This window comes from Lissotriton vulgaris, chromosome 11 (assembly GCF_964263255.1).
Source record: "Lissotriton vulgaris chromosome 11, aLisVul1.2, whole genome shotgun sequence".
Taxonomy (NCBI): Eukaryota; Metazoa; Chordata; class Amphibia; order Caudata; family Salamandridae; genus Lissotriton; species Lissotriton vulgaris.
The window spans coordinates 457,228,272-457,249,589 of NC_141699.1; positions in this window are offsets into that span (position 1 = coordinate 457,228,272).

Below are 21,318 nucleotides of genomic sequence, written 5' to 3' on the forward strand. Positions count from 1 at the left end.
TCCTGCCACAGGGAATCACAGACCCCGGTTTCAAATCTATACGGCAGTCGTATTCACGATGCGGAGGGAGCACTTCAGCCTTGGTTTTACTGAACACCTCTTCATATTCTTGGTAGCAATGAGGTAGTACTACATCTTTCTCGGCGGCCGTGGAGATGTGGTGAGTAACTGCCATAACCCTAGAAGGTCGTGAATCCTCTCGAAGGCAGTGTTCTTGGCAATAAGCGGAGCGGAAAGTCAAAGACTGATCCGTCCAACTGATGGTGGGCTCATGTTTTTTCAACCATGGGAGTCCCAATATAACCCCGTAAGTAGGGGCATGAATGAGGTTGAAAGATATGAATTCCATATGATATTCCCCATACCACATCTCGTATTCAGGCGTATGTTGGTTGATAGGGCCAGATTCCAGTTCATGTCCGTCCACAGCAAAGACGACCTCAGGAACAGGCTTGGTGACAGGAGTCACCCCCAAACGCCGTGCTTCCGCGAGATCCATAAAACAGCCAGTGGCTCCTGAGTCTATCATAGCTCTGATGTTCTTGGGGGTGTGATCTATCCACAACTCCATGTCCAGAAAGAATAGGTGGTTTCCCCCATAGTCCTCTTCTGTCACTGAAGGGATGAAGTGAGTGCTCGAGTTACTCCCTTCTGGTAAACTCAAGCGTTGGAGTTTTCCGACCCCTTTTCCACTGTGGACACTGCCGTCTGTCCTGACCGGTAGCGACCACCATTAGGTTTCACAGGACATTCCCTTAAGAAGTGTCCTTTCTTTCCACAATAAAGGCAGAGCCCGAATTTATGGCGATGTTCTCTTTCACTCGGGGTTAAGGATGCCCGTACTACCCCAATTTCCATCGGTTCTGCTTTTCCCTCCTGCTTTTCCCCAGTAGCCGGTTTTTCACCCAAAAGAAGTGGTCTGTCCTTTCTTCCTTGTTCTCCTTTTCGTTCCCGTAATCTGTGGTCCAAACGTAAAGCCAAATCAATAAAGGCAGCACATGTCGTAGGTTGTGGTTCAACCTGAGCGATGACATCTTCCAGGTTTTCTGTGAGTCCCTGGTAGAACAGAACCATTTGCTTTGCCTCAGGCCACTCAGTTTCCGCTATCAACCTCCTAAAATGGTTCAGGTAAGTGACCAAGTCGGAAGAGCCCTGTTTAAGAACGAGTAATTCCTTATCTGCTGAAAATGTTTCAGCCCTCCTATCAAAAGTCTTTTCAAACTCTGCTCTAAACAGATCCCAATCATAGAGAATAGCGTCATTACTCTTCACTATGGGTACCGCCCACTGAGCTGCCTCTCCACCCAGATAGGAAATCAGGAAGGAAACCCTGGCTTGGTTGGTTAAAAAACACTTAGGTTTACAAGTGAAGTGTAACATTACCTGGGTCATGAATACTTGCACCTTCTTTCTATCACCCAAAAATCGTTCAGGGGGGGCCAAGGGAACAGGGGAAGGCATTTCTACCACTACTGAGGCAGGTTGAGGGGCAGGGGCCCCTGCATCAAAAGGGTTACGCTGTGCGGCATCAAACCGCGCCTGCAGTGCGGCGGTCTCTTGTCGTGAGGTGGCTAATTCTGTTTGTACCAAAGCTAGCGCTGCCAGGACATCGTCTACGGTGGCCATCCCTTCAATCGATACAACCAGGAGGAGAAGAACTCGTGGGCCGATTATTCTGTCAGGCCTGACGTCGTTGCTCCTCAGGATTGGATCGATGCAGTAAAAGGGGCCCACCTCTAGATCATCCCAAGTCTGGATGTCAGTAACACAGACTATTAAGGAGATCAAGCGGGGGAAATAAAAATAGGGAAGTCCGGAGGGGAACAGCTGGGCGACTGGAGCTGGATACCTGTAAACATATAAAGCATGGAATAAATGGGAGAGTCACTCTAGACCTAATTCCCTCTATCAGATATGTTATACTTTTCACCCACCTGATAGACCATACAGGTATATTGAAATGAAGAGTGACAGAACAGGCGTCTTCTCAATTCCCAGACTTTCCTGCTTAAATATAGAAAGAAGACCATCAATATGCCCCTTCTTGCCCGCCTCTGTAGATAGGGTTTGAAAGTACAATTATATGGGGAACAACGTTAAACACCTACCCTACTGGGAATGGAAGGAGACCTGAAGGCCAGTAAGGAGTCACATTTCTATCACTCAGTCCAGTGAAAAGACAAACTACCTCCCCTCCGATGTGGAGATAAATATTGTTCAGGCAAGTGCACTGAGCACCCTATGTGTCTCTCAACCACCTAGAATGGGAGTCTATAGGGTACCATTTCGCAATCAAAGAACCAAAAAGAAAGAACAGCCCAGCATAAATCACGGATTGTAAATCACTCAATTCCCCAGCAGATACATCTCTGCAAGGAAAAGCAGGAACCACACTACGATACAAGTACAAGGATACTTAGCCTCAATATCCAACCGTGACACAGATCCAACTAACGTTGAAGTTAACCAACACAGTAATGTAATTTAGCACAACACAAGCACCTCCCCAGAACGGGGAAACCTGAATTCGTAGTTCGCCAAACTCGAATGTGGGCGCTTCCTAAGCCCCTCCCAAGTAATCCAATAAGGCGGTGTGCACGGAGGTTCAGGAATCAGAATACCGGTTACCGATGCGGGCGCTTCCTAAGCCCCACCAAGTATTCCAAACAGGTCCAAAATGCAATCCGATGAGCTTACATCAGCCCACCCAAGACAGGACAAAACGAAGAGCAAGATACACGAGCAATCCTCCTTGCTCGCCGGGAAAGAATAATCGGCAAGGCGTCTCTCCACTAACGCCGAGATATCCCATTTCCTGGTCGCATAGCGTCATTCCTACGCGACGCGCGAGGAATCATGGGAATTGTAGTTTTTCCTGCTCGATACAGATTCGAGCTGCAGGCAGTGATTTACCAGCGGTCGGGGAGTTCTGACACCGGATGTCCTTTGGTACGCTTTCTCCTTTCAGCTTAAAAATATCCGAAGCCTCCTTACCAGCCCCGATGATTCCAACAGGGCGCGGTTACTGAACATAAAGGTGGATCAAGAGGGGGGCGGGCCTGGTTTGTTTTATAAATTTGGTGCGCCAAAATTCTACAAAAACGTATGCCTAAAGGTATTAAAACATGCACTTTCAGCATGGACTAGAGTTAAAGGGAGATTGGGCATAAAGTATTATTCAGACCTCGCCCCAATTTGGGACTCTCCAGGTTGGCCGTTATGTTTTAGGGACAGTCTGTCTCTTCCCATTAGGAGAGCAGGGATAATAATATGGTCGGACTTAGTAACATCAGAGGGAGTTCTCTCTTGGGAGGTTTTGAGATTGAAGATTGGGGACTCCCTCTCCAGATTTAAATACATTCAACTCTGTTCCTGGTTTGCCGCTGAGAGAGAGAACATCGGCGGGAACTGGGATATCAAGGTTGCTCTCCAATCCCCCAGTCCCAGGAAGAAGGAAGTGGGATCCTGGTATAGAAAATTTCTAGAGAAGGAGGAAATACAGCCCCCCCCCCAATGTATCAAATCTGGAACTCCTCTAGGCTGGAGGATGCATCAGCTGCTCTTTACGATACATCTCTCCATATCTTGTATAAGAATGTTAGATCCGCCTCTCTGAAGAAAAACCATTTTTTCACCATGAATGGGCTATATTATATGCCAAAAAAGATGGCGAAGTTTGTGAGCCCGTCCCCTTTGTGTCCTAGATGTGGACTAGTCAAAGCAGATGACATTCATGTTTTGTATGACTGCCCTATCTTGGGTCCCCTTTGGATTACTGTGGAGAAGGCTTTGGAGGGTATGTTTAAAGTTAAATTGAGTTTGAATTTAGCTAGAGTTTTGTTTGGTTTGGACACAAATCTTTTTATTCTGTTAAGGGGGGCACAAGTGGCTTTATTTCTTAGTCTCATTTTAATCGCTCGCAGAGAGATCTGCAAGTTATGGAAGGACGCTAGCCCTCCTCTTTATGAAAGTTGGCTCTGGGCGGCACTGAGTATTGCACGTCTAGAATCTGGTATGGCACAAAATGTAAATAGCACAGTTTGGGATCCTTTGTTAGAATGGGGAAGAGAAATGAGGCTGGTCTAAGGTCCTGCAAAGTCCTATGATTACACCATGCCTCAGAACAAAGGGGCTGGGCGGGTTGGCCCCAGGTGAATGCAAGAACATCAGCCCTGGCGCCCAGGACGGAATGGGGTTTAGAACGTTTATTTGCACTGCCTTTGGTGAAATGAGGACAAAAAAAAACAACAAAAAAAAAACATGTCAATTGTGCAAAACCCAATAAAAAAGTGTGATACAGGAAGCAGCTGGCCTGATAATCGTTGTGTTCAAATACTGTTGATGAGTTCTAGAGAGAGAAAAGAGGAGAACAAGAATAACCTAATACATTCAATATGATATGTCTTACACGTCATTTTTAAAAAATATATATATTTTACTTTACTGGTAGCTATCTATTACCCTGTATATGGGATGGGTGTTATTCTAGAACAGGGGATCTATGCTAGGGATATGCGAGGAAAATGAGAGCATGTGCAAACTGTGCATTAGTATAAATACATTTTAATATTACTAAAATCTGATGAATAAATATGTAAATAAAATATAAATATATATATTTTAAATTACAACCAAATAAATATCTAAAACCAGACACCTATACACATATTGCAATCATTTAATCTCCACCCTAATATTTACAATCTGTTTCTCCTTAGATTACTTATCACACACTATCTCTAATTAAGTTTCATGGTTTGACCAAAGTTCCTCGGTGGCATTCAAGCCTTCCGGGTATTTGGTATTCAAATTTAGAATGTACAGCATCTCTAGTTTATGAAGGGCTATTATTCAGTCACCTCCCCTCTTAGAGACCGGGGCCGTGTCCAAAAGATAGTACCGTAGCTCCTTCGGATCCCCGTTGTGTTTTTCATTAAAGTGGCGTGCCACTGGATACGAGGGATCATTGTTTTTAATAGCTCTGATGTGGTGTAACACTCTTTTATGGCCTTGTAATACAGTACCCCCAACATATTTTAATTTACATGGACATTCTAATATGTAAATTACATGGTCCGATTTGCAATTTAAAGCTTTGTCAATGACCCACTCTTTTTTTACTAAAGGGGGTTTTGTATTTGGTCATTGACACCCCATGTTTACAGGCCTTACATATCTTGCATTTGAAGAAGGCTTTTCGCTGGGATAACCATGTACCCTTTGTCAATGGCCCAACTGGATCACTTTTTAACCAGAGTGTCCTTCATAGACTTCCTACGGCGATATGGTATTGCCGGTTGTTTGGAGACTGTTTTACCGATAATGGGGTCCTATTTGATGAGGTGCCAATTTTTCTTGATAATCTTCCTAACTGCACCTTCATGTTTTTTAAATCTTAGAATAAATCTAAATTTGTCTTTAGTCTGAGTGTTGGTTGAAGCACCATGTTTGGTTTTTACTAGTGTAACCCAAGTTGTTGAATTACGTTTCCTAAGGGTCTTGTCTAGACACTTTTTGCTATAGCCTCTTTCTTGGAATCATTTTATACTCTGTACTGGAGTTGTCACTAAATCCTGTTCGTTGCTGCATATGCGCTTTAAACGTAAAAGTTCCCCAAAGGGGATACTATAAATTAGGTGACCCAGATGGGCACTGCTAGCATGCAGATCAGAATTGCCCGCTTCGTATTTTCGATGCAGGCGAGTCTCAAGTTTGCCCTGATCAATGAAAATTTCCATGTCCAAAAAAATGAACCTGTTGATCACTAATGTCGGCACTGAAGTTTAAATTAAGGTAATTTGCATTTATTCCTTCAATTAATTTTTCGGCCTCACTTTTAGTGCCAGAACAGAAATAGATCGTCAATAAACCTCCACCAGGTCCTGACATGCTTGGTCACAGTGTCTTTGTGTTTGTCCATGAGAACCAGCTCCTCCCCCCAGCCCATATGCAAACAAGCATAGCTGGGGGAGAAGCTGGCTCCCATTGCAACACCTCTTACCTGTTGATAGTAGTTATTCTGAAGCATAAAGATGGTATCCGTCAGACAACTCTCTATCATATTCAGTAACATGTTTGTAAGTTCTTTGTGCTCAGGGCCCCTACTCGACAAGTAATATTTTGTTGCTCTAAGACCATCTTTGTGCCTAATAGACGTATATAAAGATGTCACATCTAAAGTAATCAACAAAAAATCCTCACACCAGTCAAAAAAGGTTTCTAAAAAGTCCCCTGTATCACGGATATAGGACTTCTAAGATTGTACATGCGATTGAAGAAAGAAGTCAATATATAGAATTCGATACTTCCAGAAACTTGTTAGAAATACCAAATTCCCAAGAATGGACAGAGGCTCTTTCACAATTTTTTGAGGATAAAACAACTGCCATTCATCATTCCTTTCCTCCTCTTTCTAACTCAACGCAGCCCGAAGTTCTGACAAATTTGACTCCAGACCTGCCATATGTTTTAAATGAATTTGAAAGACCAGATAGTGATGTGATCATGTTGGCTGGGCTGAAAATAAAATCTGGGTCCCCCACTGATCAAATCTCCCCTAACCTCTTTTCAATACTTGCTCCTGTATTGGTAGAACATCTGATCGGTCTCTTCAACAAATCACTTTTGGAAGCAGATTTCCCCACTATATGGAAAGCAGCTAGAATTAGACCAATCCTAAAAAAGCCCTCGGCCGATCCTAACATCTTATTAAACTATCGGCCCATATCACTACTCCCTTATTTCGGAAAAATGCTAGAATTCCTCGTTAATAAACAGCTTGTGAGTCACCTCAAAAATCAAGGACTCCTAGACTCTTTGCAATCTGGCTTTATGGCATCTCACAGCACAGAGACAACACTGGTCGAGGTTGTGGACAATATCAGACTGGCTCTAGATCAGCGCCATTCAGCCATTATTGTCCTGCTCGACCTGTTGGCAGCCTTTGACACCATCTCCCATCGCATCTTAATCCAACGGCTATGGGAGATTGGTGTCAGAGGTACCGCCTTAAAATGGTTCACTGGCTACCTTTCAGTACGTACAACAGCTGTCCAGATCGAAAGGAACGTTGCAAATGAAAGACCTGTAAAGATAGGTGTACCTCAGGGTTCAATTCTGAGGCCAACGATTTTCAATGTTTATTTAACACCTCTGGCCAGAGTGATCAGAGCCTATGGCTTTGATGTTCTGTCATATGCTGATGACAACCAGATTTTAGTCACACTGGGTCCAAATCCAAATGAAACCAAACAACATTTCAAAAACAGCCTGATCCATGTTGAGAAATGGATGAACACCAACCATCTTCAGTTAAATGGCAGCAAAACAGAAATTTTGCTTTTTGGTATAGCTGCAGAACACTGGACCAACGACTGGTGGTCAGATAACCTGGGAAACTGTCCAACGCCCAAGGAATCAGTCCAGTATCTGGGTGTTTACATGGATAATAAATATCCATGAAAAACCAAATTAATCACATTGTGGGTACCTGTTTTGGACTAATGCGTAGTCTGAGGAAAGTTTTTAAGTGGATCCCTGTTGAGGTTCGGAAACCCTGAGTCCAAGGTCGAATCATAAACAGAATGGATTATGGGAATGCACTTCCTTTATCCATAAATGAACATCTTTTGAACAGACTCCAGGTCCTTCAGAATATCGCAGCCTGGCTGACTCTTAAGGTCCCACGAAGAACCCCATCGGCCCCTTGTTTAAAAAGCCTTCACTGGCTTCCGGTGAAAAAGCGAATTTGCTTTAAAACCTTATGCTTTGACCACAAATACATGTACGGAAATGGGCCAAAATACTTGTCTCAAAAGGTAAGATGGTATTTGCCTCCAAGAGAACTGAGATCTAGTAATGAGTCACGACTGACGCCTCGGAGAATATTGACCTCCAGAAACGGAGGGGGTGCGTTCTCTTTCCTTGCCCCTGCCTCATGGAATAAAATGCCTCTTAATCTCCGCATTATTTCTGAACACAGCTGTTTTCGCAAAAAGCTAAAGACTTGGCTATTTGCATATTAGACCATCTGTTTCTCTTGTCAGAGCCGTCTGCAAGCGCCATGAGACTCCTCGGATGTAATTTGTGCACGATACAAATGTCCTTGACTTGACTTGACTTGAATATAGATCGAAGTTCATTCGAAAATGCTATTCCTCGCGGATATTATCGGCCTACCTGGGGGATTGGTTGCATCCTTGTGTATCTTCGGGATGAAATATAAAATTGGTGTCTTAGGGTTGTTGTTTTTCAAATATTTATATTCATCCATGGATAGCAATCCAGTACTCCTCCAGGTCGATAATTTCAACTTATAACATCCACGTGTTGCCACTAAACTTTGCTTGCAACTGCGATTGTAACATTCAGGGTCATTAGGTTGTTGCATTGCTTCGCGGACATAATCTTCTCGTTTCCATAAAACAACGTTGCTGTCTTTGTCTGTGCTCCTTATGACTATGCTATTGTCAATACTGAGTTCAGTCATCAATAGATGGTATTGGAGCTCCTTTGGGTTTTTCTTTTTGTTTTTCTTTGTATCACAGGCAATTGCACTTTGGATTTTTCTATTTAAGTTTTTCAAATCTTGTACTACCTGTTCTTGAAAACTGTCTATGGTATCCTTTAACATCGGATAAAAAGTAGACAGTGATGTTAACAATGTGTATGCCCTGGTTTGAGTATTAGCTGGTGATAAGGGTGTATCACAGACCTTAGAAGAGATATCTCCTTCTTCCAAAAGTGCTTCCAGCACGGTTTCCAATTTATTTTCATTTTCATTTGTACTCACATTGCTGAATGTCGTGGAAATATGGCTCGGTTGCTGATTGGTATACTCACTCTGGCCTAGCGCCTTTGATATTCACCTGCCTTGGTTTGTTTAAAATATTTCTGGAGTTTCAATTTGCGCACGCTCTTGTAGATATCAACCCTTGTTGCCGCAGAGTTGAAAGAACTTTCAGGACAATATGAAAGTCCCAAAGATAACAATTGTTCTTCTGCCTTGTTGAGAATCACATCTGTTAGATTAATAACAGTTTTTGGAGATGGTTCCATGACCTCAGGGCTTACTTGCGCCAAAATTTCTTGTGTTGGCGCTTCGGTTGCCTTTGGTTGCTGTTGCTTTCTGCGCCTGCTTGCTTTCCGCCTTGCCCTGCGTTTTCCACTTGTGTTGATGCAGGGCTGGCCTGTGGTTTTCAAGGATACAATGTTTGCAGGTGTTCTTGGCATAAAAAATCCACCTCGTCTGTGAGCGAGAATTTTCTTGTTGTATTACTTCTATTAGCCCTTTGGGCTTCTTGCTCATGTTCACTTTCAGCAGCTGAACTTGCATCAGATGCTGACGTTACATCCGCTTGAATACCAGTAGTAGTGTTTTCTATTGGGTTTTTGTTGTGATATTTAGTTCCTACTTTGCCTGATTTTAAAGCTTCAAATTTGCTTTCATAGTCACACCTGTTGCAATGAAATTTGAACGCTTTGCTTTCCCGTATGACATCCTCTTCCTTTTTTAATCTCTTTATCATAATTTGTCCAAATTATCAGTTTCTCCCATTACTTCCAATTCTTAATTTAGTCTCTCAAATTCCTCTGCTAATTTGATGCAGTCTTTCTCAGCATACTTAACTAGTATAAACAAAAGTTTGCGCGATGACTCAAGATTTGTCTCAGCCCACTCATACATTATCTCACGATTTGGTGCCTCGTAGCTGGGGGCCAATAATATTCGCAACCCCTGCGGTACTCGACTAACGTCTATGTACCTCTGCAGGGATTTGGTCTCTCTCTTTCATACCCATGTTAATAAGTGTTGGTGGTGCATTGTGGGTAATGGAGTCCGCGCCTGCCGATTGTTCATCACTGAACATTGCCGCTGCTGCCTGCTCTCTTTCTCTAAGCGCGTCTGCTGCCATTGCACCCCATGCTGGAACTGCGTTAGTAATTTCCAAATGTCTCAGGGCGCTGTTATATTGTAAATGCCGTTTACGGCGCCTCTGACCGACGTAATCTATATATTTGTATATCTTTCCAAAGATGCCTCTGAACATAAGGATGCGACTCCGCTCAAGATGTTTACTAAACTTTTAATTTGCAGAAGCTGTGCATCATGTCCAGTCTCAACGCCGGAAGGCTCCTGAGATCAACACTGGCTACCGGGACAAAGGCACACAGCGCCCAGCCTGAGGCCCAGCAAAGTGGAGTGCTCTGTATACTACTAACACAGTAGTCAAACAGGGACCAACAGTGGAACGGTGACTTGATCCCACAATAGACGATGTTAGAACTGCATCTGAGAGTGGAGATGACGGTACTCTCTTCGACCAGGTGCAACCAACTCTAGGTCCCAACAGTGGAACGGTGTTATGATCCCACAATGGACGATGTCCGATATTATCTACTGCTTGGTTTTCACACAACTCCCTCCGTTGAGGTGCATCAGACTCTGTGCTCCCATAGCTAACTGCTGCACATGATTATTGTGCTTGCTTGATTGTAGTTGCTGGACTACAATGAGGTACAGCAAGTCCGAACAGTGAAACGGGGTCTTGATTCTATGATTGAGGATGTCAGAAGTTAAAGTCTGTGATGATTTCTGTTTACCTCCTCCGACCAGGTGCAACCAACTCTAGGTCCCAACTGTGGAACGGTGTCTTGATCCCACAATGGATGATGTTAGAACTGCATCTGAGAGTGGAGATGAAGGTACTCCCTTCGACCCAGTGCAACCAACTCTAGGTCTCAACAGTGGAACGGTGTCATGATCCCACAATGGAGGATGTCCGATATTACCTGCTGCTTGGTTTTCAACCAACTCCCTTAGTTGAGGTGCATCAGACTCTGTGCTTCGGCAGCTAACTGCTGCATGTGATTATTGGGCTTGATTGGCTGTAGTGGCTGGACTACAATATGGTACAGCAGGTCTTAACAGGGAAACGGGGTCTTGTTTCTATGATTGAGGATGTCAGAAGTTAAAGTCTGTGATGATTTCTGTGTACCCCTCCGACCAGGCGCAACCAACTCTAGGTCCCAAGAGTGGAACGTTGTCTTGATCCCACAATGTTTGATGTTAGAACTGCATCTGAGAGTGCAGATGAAGGTACTCCCTTCGATCAAGGGCAACCTGCTCTAGGTCCCAACAGTGGAACGGTGTCTTGATCTCACAATGGACGATGTCCGATATTACCTGCTGCTTGCTTTTACACAACTCCCTTCGTTGAGGTGCATCAGACTCAGTGCTTCCGTAGCTAACTGCTGTGCATTATTATTGTGCTCAGTTGACACCAGTCATTGAAGTACACTGCGGTACAGTAGGTCCGAACAGTAAAACGGGGTCTTAATTCTATGATTGAGGATGTCAGAAGTTAAAGTCTGTAATTATTTCTGTGTACCTCCTTCGATTAGGTGCAACCAACTCTGTGCTTTCGAATCCAACGTGGCTGTGAGGTGTTAATGACCACTGACTCTGGCCTAAACTGCGGTCAGCCTGTCTCACAATTCAGATCTAGTGGTGATTGTTTAATTACAGAATTCAGTAGTCAAGTAACTACAACGTCTATTGAAATATACACAATATCCTTTCATTATACTTGCTTGAAAATTTTTTTTTAGCTGATTTATAGGTTTAGTACAATGACCAAATTCTACTTGGTAGTGGAAAAGAACACTGAATAACAATCTAGACTGTGGACCGAAGAGATCACAATTTGAATTGTTTAGATTTATTTATTGCATAGTTTTCTGTAAATTAGGTTGTTGTATTTTGTGAAGAGGAAGTGAGAAAAAGTTTTCATGGATGTCTATGTGACTACTGCGTTCAATTTTTACTGCAGACAGCAGTGTTCACAATTCAGATTGAGTCGCTATTGTAGATGACGCAGCCCTGTAGGAAAAGACATTGCTCCAGTGCGCTCTGTCCGCACCTGTCTCATTACAGGCTCTGCACACGCTATTTGTTACCTCTTGTATGACAAACTGTGCAGCTCAAGTCCACATTATTTGGCTGTGGGCACTTTCTGGCTGCTCACTCTGGCTTACACTAGAGACAGCAGTTTTCACAATTCAGATCGAGTCACTATTGTAGATGACACAGTCCTGTAGGAAAAGGCATTGCTCCATTGTGCTCTGTCCACACCAAGCATACACATCATTGCATGCTCCGCACATGCTTTTTGTTGCTTCGTGTATGACAAACTGGGCAGCTGAAGTCCACGTTATGTAGATGCGGGCCCTTGCTGACCGCTATCTCTGGCCTACACTGCAGACAGCAGTGTTCATAATTCAGATTGAGTCGCTATTGCAGATGATGCCGTGTTGATGGCAACAGACATTGCGCCTTGCACGGCCCGCCCGCAGCACGCATCATCGATGGCTGTGCACATGCTGAATGCTTTTGATGTGGCTATCTGAGTGCACTAGAACTGATGGACCCTTTATTATACAATCTTTTTGTGTATTATTTCAGATCTATTGCTTGTGTCTCAGTATACCACAAGTTGTGGTTCTTTTACAATATAATTTTATTTGTATTATTTCACATCTACTGTCCCTACCTTACTGCAGCAGAAACTATTGACTCTTTTATTATTGAATCTCTGTGTGTGGTCCAATGATTACTGTTGTAGTTGATGCTAGCAGCAACCATTCCCTGAATGAATGAATGAATGAATGAAGGGTAATTTATAATGCACTGACTTAGCCCAAAGGGCATCAAGGCGCAGAGGGCTGGTTTACACTCACCCCACACACATCCAGCACAGATGTCACTGGATATGTGACCATGTTAATAAAAAGGTGTTGAGCGCATGTGGCCGTACCCACTTCCACTTTCTATCTGTGTCCGTGTGTTCATTATCTAGGCTACTTTACAGACTATAAATATTGATGAAGATGATAGCTGCATGTTGAGTGTAGTGTAAGATATTTGTACATAGCAAAAAGTTTTCAAAAAAGCTCTCTAAGCAGAAGAGGTGTGTCTCATCAAATGCTGTAGAGAGAATGACTACAATTGGTGGTGTTTTCCAATTGCTACAATGTTTAGTTTAGTTTCTTTATTATTATGCATGATTAATTAAAACCGTTGCATACAATACATTTAACAATAAAATCAATCTCATTTCATTAAAAGGGTAAAAAAAAATGTAAGAGTTTAAAATAAAGCATTTTTATGTATACGTAAGAACTTTTAAGATAATGACAAAAGTGCATGTGTCCCTAGGGCAGACAGCGCTGGGTCTATTTGATGGCAGCTCAATTAGGAGTTCCTTTTTCTTTTTTTTCTTTTGAACTGCCAAGATGTTCCCTTGCGACAAGTAAGACGATCTGTAGCGACTGTTATTTGTTTGTTTTGTTTTTTCTATTGCTTCCAAATTCCTTTGTGAGTGCCGGAGTTACAAGTTCACTCAAACAGTTCCCAATGTTGTAACTATTGCTAATTGGTTTTCAGCTTTGTTGCAGTCAATGCAATGAATTTTATTCAGCAGTTTAGCTATACTAAGGATGGATTAAAGCACAGCATAACTGTCTGCCTACAAGACCTGACACCGTGCTGATTGAAGAATGGCTTCAGTAACGTTATCCGTAGGTCTTTTAACTTCTCACAGATGCATAAGATGTGGGAAAGGTTCTCCCAACCACTGGTGCACAAACGACAGGGCTAGTCTCCAGCCCTTCTTTCCCAAGGTGGAAGAAGCAAGTTTATTACTCTGACTCCCATGCGGAGCCGCAAGAATCCTTCCATGATCGCGATTTTTATACCAGCCATGAGATAGGGTTAGGGTTTGAGAACATCATAAATATTTAGCACAGCCCAACCGGAGCTTGTTTCGAAAATACTTTCTTGTCCTCTATTAATGAAATTAGTCTTGTTGTCTTGGTTACTAATTTCTTAAAAGCTAAGATGCCCACTGATGTGTTCCAGGCATCTGTCAAGCCTAACGTGTTTTATTTATTTATTTATTTATTCATTTTTAGAGTTTTGTATAGCGCGAACAAGCACCAAGCTAGGGTATCAGAGCGCTTTACATAAAGAATAACGTGAGACATTCAAAGGGGAACATTGTATACAGAGAGACGTAGTTTGCAAGTAACAAGGAGTAACCGCATTGACAAAACTTGTTCTAAAAAACAATAAACGAGCATTCACGTTTGTGTTGGTCCAGAGTTCTCGTGTCAGCCATGAGAAGAATGTTCTGGACCCAAAAACAATATAGGTTCACAAGGGTCTTAATTAAGCAGACCAGAGAGTAAGGTAGTTTGGGGTTTGTCAATCTTGAGATGAGGTTGTATTGCTTTAAGGTAGGAATTTGCTCATCAGGAATAATTTTGTTTCCTTTTTGAAGAGAGGTATAGAGGAGATTTTTCCGATGTGTGGTGGAAGGGAGTTCCAAATTTTTGGAGCTGTTCCAGGGAAAGCTCTGTTGGAAGTTTTAGCCTTTTTGAAACGTGAGGGTTTCAGAAGTAGATTGTTTGCACTCCTTGAATGTCTGTTTCCACCCGATAAGCTGAGTTTTTGGGCTAGGTACTGAGGGGTGTTGAAGTAGTGTAGCGCCTTGTGCGTGATGCAGGCCATTTTTAGGTGGATTTAAGCTTCGTAGGGTAGTCAGTTGAGTGCTTTCAGGTGTGGCGATATGTGGTCAAATTTCCTAGATCCATTTATGAGTCTTGCTGCCGCAATGAGGCAAGCTATTAGAGGGGCTATTGAGAATTTGGGAAGCCCCGCAAAGGGTGGTACCTCCGTACTCAAGTCTAGAAATACCTAAGGACTGGACTGCAGATTTGAGGTCCGCGATCTCGAGAAATGGTTTCATTTTTCTGAGATAGCTGAGATGGAAGCGGGCATTTTTAGCCAATAAGTTGACGTGGTTTTGCATGTTCAGGTTCTTGTCCAGACTGATTACAAGTGATATGGAGTAGTCCACTACTGTTGGCGTGCAGTTCAACGCCGTGATAGTTTGGATCCATTCCTTTGTCTCCGTGGCGTTCTTAGGGGGGGGAGATTAGGAGAAACTCTGTTTTTTGAGAGTTTAGCTTGAGGAAGTTAGTCGGTAGCCATTGGACTGTCTTTTCAAGGGCTGTGTTCATTGACTTTAAATCTACGATAGAGGAGATCTTAATGTACAGTTCGGTGTCATCCGCGTACATGTGGAAGGATATGTTCTCCAACTATAGTAGCTCGGTGAGTGGTTCGACGTATAGGTTGAATAGCATGGGAGATAGTGTGAAGCCTTGGGGAACTCCCAGTAGGTTGGGGGAGGAAACTGAATGATTGTTGTTGATCAAGTAGGAATGCATTCTGTTTTCCAGGAAGAATTTGAACCACTGAAGGACTTGACCAGAAAAACCCATCCTGTATTCTAGTCTTCTTAGTAGTTTATCGTGGTTGACCATATTGAAGGCTGAGGAGAGGTTGAGTAAAATCAGCAGGCAGGTTTTGTTGCGGTCCAGGACTTGCAGGGCATCATCTACAATATGTAGGATGGCTGTTTCTGTGCTATTCCAGGGTCTGAAACTTGATTGGTAAATGTTTAGAAGATTGAAGTTCGCAATGTGTTGGTTTAGTTGTTGTTGAACACATTTTTCCAGGACCTTGGCTAGCATTGGAATATTGGTTATTGGTCGGAAGTTGTTGAGGTCGGAGTTATCAGCAGTAGGTTTTTTCAGGATAGGGGTGACTTGACCTATTTTTAAGCAATCTGGGATGTGACCTTGTGCTAGAGAGGCATTGCTGATCTTGGTCCAGAGAGGAGCGATGATATGAAAGAGGTGGGGTAGACAATTTGAGGGGACAGGGTTGTTGAAGTGGTTGTTAAGTTTAGTTGTTGCAATAATATTGGTGATTTCAGTGAGATCATAGAGTTTAAAAGTGGCCCAGAGAGAGTTATTTTTGGGCCGTTGTAGCTCTTGCATTGCAGGCATAATGACTTGATTGCTGTTAGTGGTGTCTGAGTTGAGTGCTGCTACACTAAGTTCTAGTTGAAGAGAGTTAGTTTTAGCAGGGAAAAATGAGGAAAATTCTACACTACTCAAATGTGATTTCGATGTTAGGAGTGAAGATTTAGCTAATTTGTTAGATTGTTGTTTCAGAATTTCAAAGAGTTTCTTTGGTCTATTTTTGGACTTGTCTAGTTCTGATCTGAAAAAGTATTTTTTTGATTGTAGGATACTTTCATTGTAATAGTTTCTCGATTTCCAGAGAAGTTTGATATGAATGGGGGAGAGGTGTTGCCTCCACTTCCGTTCCGCTAATCTGAGTTTGCGTCTGTCTTCATTTAAGGCTTTGCTGAACCATGGGTTATTGTCTTTTTCCCTAATTCTTTTGAGTTTTGGTGGAGCGGCTTGCTCGAAGACTTTGGTCATTGCGGAGTTGTAGTGGGCTGTGAGGTCATTGACATCTAACCAGCTTTCCAGAGCGTGAAAACTCTGCCACATAGATGGGTATTCAAGGATCCCACTTCAGCGGCTCTTATTTTGTGCCAGCTTTTTACAAATGCCCCTTTTCTTTCTGTCATCTGGTTTTGGAGGCCAAATTCCAACCTAATTTGGGACGGTGAAACGTATTTGGGGAGCTGGAAGATCACACAAAAGGCAGTTGCATTTATACTATCGAGAGTTACTGCATCTCTGCCCATCAGTGATTAGCTGCCATAACTGAGTGCGGGCTGCAATTTTGCTCGCAAGATCTTCAAAAAGGATCGAGCGTGAGGTCCGGCAGCAGCTTCTTTAAAGATTTTAAAGATATATAAGTTGTGGCACCCTTTCTTCGTAGAGATTATAGCTGAGGCTTTAGAGAATTATTGTGGTCTAGCAGGACGCCCAGATATTTATAAGTTGCTACTTGGTCAAGGCGTTTGCTGGCCAAGTATCACTTTGTGTTTGCGTTCTTGCGGTGATTTACTGCTAAAATTTTAGATTTTTAAAATTAATTTCCAGTGCGTTCAATTGCGAAAATTTGTATGTTGCGTCGAGAAGGTGCTGGAGGCCGATAGGAGTCCTACTGATCAGAACTAGATCATTGGCATATAGCAGGGTTGTCAATGTCATGCCCTCTTGCCTCGGAGCGTGTGAAAGACAGAGACCCAGCTCCCTCTGTAAGTCCACCAAAAAAAGGCTAAATAGCATGGGAGCTAGAACACAACCTTGCTTTAGACCCTTTGTAGTAGTTATTCTGGTTGAAAGGTGCTTCCCGGCGTCTAATTTAATTCTAATCCAGGTGTTAGTGTGCAACTGAATGAGTTGATCTAATAAAGGTGGTGATATCCCCCATTTGTCTAGCTTTTGTCACAGCTTATTGCGCTAAACGTGATCAAAGGCTGCTGAGTAGTCTATGAAGCAGAGATATAGGGGGTATTTTTCCTGCTTCGCAGCATCCATGAGCATGGTTAAGGCCATGATGTTAGTTGATGTGCCATGCAATTGATGGAAGCCTGTTTGGGTGATGGGTATTTTATTATTCATGGAGACCAACTGGCCAATTCGTTTAGAATGATCCCCGCAAAGTATTTGGCCTCTGTATATATGAGGGCTATTAGTCGATAGTTGTTTGGGTCCGACCTTGCTCCTTGCTTGTATATTGGGCTGATGATTGAGCCTCTCCATGGCTCAGGGAATTTTGTGGTTCTTAATGCATATTCTAACACTGGTTCCAAAGTGTTGCTCCAGAACTCGGGGTCTTGCTTGTACAGCATTGGTGGTCTACAATGGGGAATGTTATGAACTAATAAAATGCTTCTTTTAAGGTCACATGGCAATTGCTCACCCAGCGCGCAAGGATACTGCACCCAACACAATTTTGGGGACATATATTTACTATAATATAAGTTTATTACAGTTAGAAATATATAAATGTTTAAAGTATTTTAGATTATCGCATGCTCCCATATACACTTTAAAGGTATTTAGATATAGTTTTGAGACATAAAAGAAAAATGAGGGAATGGCGTACCCGGTGCAACACCATACATCTATGACGTAACACAGGGCCTGGTAGCGTGCACTCGTCACATACGCAATGCGCAGCGGGTGCGACCCCATACGTACATGACGTAACGCGCTGCTTGGTACTGCGTACTCGTCGCATACCATAGTAGCAGCTGGCACGGCTTCATACGTATATGTTGTTACGTGGACGAGGTGCCACGAACCCGTCGGATACGAAATGCGCATCATTTCACTATGGCGGATAGGATTCGCATGCTGATGGAGCTTGGTAGACTACCGGTATGGGACTCTAGTTTTCTCCCCCCCAAAATAATTTATATACATATTTTTTTTTTTGAAGATATAAAACATTACATAATTTTTAAAGTTAAAAGAAGGATAATAGAGTTCTAAAATATAGGTTTTATAAATATTAAAATATGAAATTACCATTTAAAAATAATTTGAATTTCACTGAAAAAAACATAAGTTTTACAGACATTACAGTTAGGAATTAGCATTTAAAAATCCTCAGAAATTCACTGAAAAAACGTTATAGTTAGTTGGACATTTCACTCATACAAAATGATAGAAATTCCACTGTTATAGTTAGTTGAGCTAAATATAGCTCGCGCCCCCGAAAAAGGAATTTAGGTGAGCCCACAGCAGTTTGCAGCAAGTAAGTCTTTATGTTTGGCAAGAAAGACGACACGTTTCGACCACGTCCGTGGTCTTGGTCACATATATATATATACACTGAAAAAACAAAGGTTACTGAGGCGTTATAGTTAGGCTGACATTTCACTCGTAAAAAAACAGAAATTCAGCAGTTATTGTTAGCTGAGTTAACTATAATTCACACACCCCACAATGCACTGCTTATGACCCCACACATTACATTACTCATGACATGGCCAGTGATATCACTGATGACATCACTGAAGACAACTCAAATGACATCACTGATCACATCATCCAGTGATTGTTAGTGTTTTCTGAAAGTTACTGGGTCTTAAACATATATACTAAGGTAAGTTGCTGTGGAAGTATCTGTATGGGTAAGTGAGTGGGTGTGTAAGTGGTGTAAAGAAGAGTGATTGGGTATATAAGCTACTGTATACATGGGATAATGGGTATGTGCATTTTTGTATAGGTGAGCTAGTGGGTGGGTCAGTGCTTGTATGAGTAAGTGAAAGGTTGTGTGAGAATCTGCATAGTTAACTGAGTTGGTGTATCAGTGGTTGGAAATGGTGAATCAGAGGATGCATGAGTGTCTGAATGAGTGTTTGAGCAATTAAATAAGTATCTGTATAGGCAGGTGACAGGGTACATGAGTGACTGTCTTGTGCATCAATAGGTGTGTAAGTGGGTATATGGGGTGAGTGAGTGAGTGTATGAGTGGCTATATGTGTGAGCAAATGTATAGGTGAGTAAGTGATTGTAAGAGAGGCAGTATGGGAATGTATGTGGGTTTCACAATCACTTTATAGTTGCGTGAGTATATGTACGAATATATATATATATATCTAATTGAGTGGTTGTGTGAGTAATTGTACGGATGAGTGGGTGAATGTGTGAGTAGGTGTATGGTTACGTCATTTACTGTGTCAGTAGCTGTATAGGTGTATGAGTAGGTGTGTAAATGTGTCTATGTCTCTATGATTGACTCTGACTTGCTGTAGTGGTAAGTGAGTAGGTGCATGAGTGGCTGTATATGTACTGTATTGAAATTGCGTTTGTGAGTTAGAGGTTCCCTTAATGGCTCTATGAGTGAGTTGATGTGTCACTGGCTTTAAGGATTAGTGAGGAGTTGTTTGAGGGTTTGTGTGGGTTCTGTGAATGAGTTTGATAGTGATATAGTGATTGTGTGGAGTGGGTGTATGACATGTTTTATGGGAGTGTAAGTGGGTGTGTCAGTGTTTCTCTTGATGATGTCCTCAGTGATTTAATTGCAGAATTCATTAGTGATGTCATCAGTGATGTCATTTGAATGACATGAGTTATGTCACTGACCATGTAATGAGTGATTTAATATGTGAGATCATAAGCAGTGCATTGCGGGGGGTACAGGTTATTATGAGCTAAGCTACCTATAACTGCTGAATTTCTCTGGTTCTGTATGAGTGAAATGCCAGCCTAACTATAATGTCCCTGTAACCTTCTGCATCCTCTCTGAAAGCACATGAATCCCAGAAGTACTGAGACCATATTTGCATGGCAATGTGTGACACTAAATACAAAATTCAAAAAAGCTATTTGACAAAATTCTGAATCATTATTCACAGATTGAGGATTAGTAGAATTTAATACTAGCAATCTAATTTACCATAGATTCAAATTAAGGATTAAGATGGCAGTGTCTGTATTGCTGGTTGATACTGCCTGCAAAGGTATCTGAGTATCCATGAAACCACACGTTTATAGGTATTCACATATCACTTGCAAGTACTTTCCCAACTGAAAAATGCACAGTAACGCCCTCCTGTGAAAAGAAGGCAAGAGCACCTTAGTGTGATTAAGAGAGGGAATGGGGATTGAGTCCGTCTATATGAATTAGGGGTATGAAGTAAGGAGATTCTCAAAGAGAAAAAAACTATTTTTCACATGTTATGTTATGTTAGTTTATATTTGTAGAGCGACAAATCACTAGAAGTTCTCTAAGCGCTTACAGCATAGACCAAGAGCTCGGGAATCCGTTATTCCTGCTAGACCCAGCACACAATAGGGTGGACTTATCCAAATGCCTCAGTGAACAAAATGATCTTGAGCTTCCTCCTGAACGGGATAAAGGTGGCTTTCCTATGCATGCTCTCCGGTAACTTGTTCCAGATCTGGGGAATCACCACTGAGAAAACCCGCCCCTACAAGGTATCTCTATTAAAGCACGGACAGACCAACAAGCTAGACTCATATGACTGGAGGCAGCGTCCTGGCACGATATGCTTCAAACGGTCTTTGATTCAGTTGGGCACTGCTCCATGCTGTGCTTAATGTGCAATGCACAGGCCCTTGAACCTGACCTTCTGCTTGACAGGGAGCCAGTGTAGCTGTTGTAGCAGGAGGGTGGTTTGTGCTCTTCTTGGCAGTTTAAAAACCAGCCTTGCCGCATCATTTAGAACCACCTGAAGTTTCCCCAGAAATTTTTCAGGAAGCCCTGTGTATACTGTGTTACCGTAATAAAGACATCACAAAATTAATGCTGTCATGACGGTACGCATGGTGGAAAATGACAACAGGGTCGCAAGCATCCAGAGTTGCCACATCAGGCCAGTACAACGCACCACTACAGGAGACACCTGATTGTTTAGAGTTAACTTGGTGTCCAGCTTGATACCCAAGCTCTTCACGGCTGGCACTGGTGTCGAGGTAGTGCCAAGCTGTTGGGGCCAAAAGAGACTGGTA